Below are 1,832 nucleotides of genomic sequence, written 5' to 3' on the forward strand. Positions count from 1 at the left end.
GGGACAAATGGATCCAGACGAACCGGGACCAATGCCCACGAGGCCCCGGCCGGCCCCCCGGGCTCATGAACCGGGTCTAATGCCTATATGGGTCCCGGTTCGTGAAGAACCGGGACTAATGGGCTGGCCAGACCCGAACCAAAGCCCTGTTTTCTACTAGTGAGGCTTGAGGGTCTGCTTTGGAGATGTCCTAACATGAAACATCAAGTTTTGCCAGGAAAAAAAAAGGGGGGAAAGAACTTCATCTTGGTATCTATGTCGATTTTTTTCATCTTGTTTATTTTTTATTTTAACGGGTAAATAACTTTATTCCTTATATAATGGTAAGATCATGTACAACGAGGTGAGAAATAAAGTCTGGTATGGGACCATCCCAGTACCCAGATGAGTGTCGGTTCCTCCCCGTCCATTCTCAGGTTTGACAGGTAGAGACAAAAGATTCTCGTCAGGAACAATATCGTCTGCGATACCGGCCAATGGGATGCATCCTAATACGATACATACATATAGTATTCGTTTTCTTCCTTTTGCTTGATTGAGGTGGAGTATGGTACCATTGATTCCACTAAAAAAAAAAGAGCGTATAGATGCTGACTCTTCCAGCACGCACAGTATTCTCGAACTGTTTGTACATCTGGACAGTGTATGATTGAGGCCTGCATGGTGCATTCATATATCTCCGTGAATCGACCGTGGTGCAATTTTATGCCATGGGAATTAACCGTGCGTGCGTGCGTACATGCCAAAGCCCAGCGACGGCAACAAGGACACCGCGCGGGCATGCGTTCATGAAACGTATGGGGTGGCAGGGGAAGGGGGAGATTTAACAAAGGAGGGAGGAACAATTTTCATTACCAAAGAAGGAATCAGGGGAAGTTTTTCAATACAGACCAGATCAATTGTAAAGTGGGAGATAGGTTTGAGAGCAATAACACAGAGCATGGATTGGTAGTAAATTGTGTACTCTCTATGGTCAACAGGAGAGCATCAACCATTTTTTTCAATGTTCTATTGCTAAGCTTTTTTGAAGCCTAACTAAAATGTGCTTTTGATCTAAATTCCATTCATGCTAATATGAATAAGTGCTTTGGAAGCTGGATTAAAAGTTTTTCCAAAGACAACAAGAAGTTGGTGATTGTAGGAATTTAGCTACGTTTTGGACCTCCCCGCAAAAGTAAGCTATGTTTTGGACCATTTGCAGATGTAGCAATTATGTGATTTTTGAATCCTAAGAATGTGATTAAGCAAATCTATCATCGGATCTCTGGCTAGCCATTTTGTAGATAAAAGAGGAACATCAAAAGTTGTTGATGGGGCAAGGCTCATAGAACATGTAGCAAGTGAGGCAAGGTCGGCCCTCTAGGAGGTAGGGGGTGACCGCCTTGGGCCCCCAAGGTCAAGGGGGCCCTCCCCATGGCACTCACACGGCCGGGCCAGCGAGGCCGGCCAGGGATGCAGGGATCGCACAGGCCGCGGACGCATCTTTCCTTTAATCTCTTAGACGCAGTTTCTCCTGCTTTGGACACGGCATCCAAACCTGCTCCCTATGACTTCCGCCTGATCTGTAAGTTGGTCAGGACCACCCATGTTCTTAAATTGAAGAGTTGCGCCATCATGTTGACTCTCATCTTCCACGATCATATTGTGCATGATCACACAACAGATCATCATCTTCCACAAGGTCTCAGTATCCCATTGTTTAGCAGGTCGCGGAGTTTCGGGAAGGGCTTGGCGTGCAATCGAGGTGGTAGAGTGGCGTCGTCAGCGAAAGCGGGGTTCGGGAGGGGTTTTGTGTGGGCCGGGGGTGTCTGAGTCCTACGTGGCTGGTGTCC

Source organism: Triticum dicoccoides, chromosome 3B (assembly GCF_002162155.2).
Source record: "Triticum dicoccoides isolate Atlit2015 ecotype Zavitan chromosome 3B, WEW_v2.0, whole genome shotgun sequence".
In the NCBI taxonomy this organism is placed as follows: Eukaryota; Viridiplantae; Streptophyta; class Magnoliopsida; order Poales; family Poaceae; genus Triticum; species Triticum dicoccoides.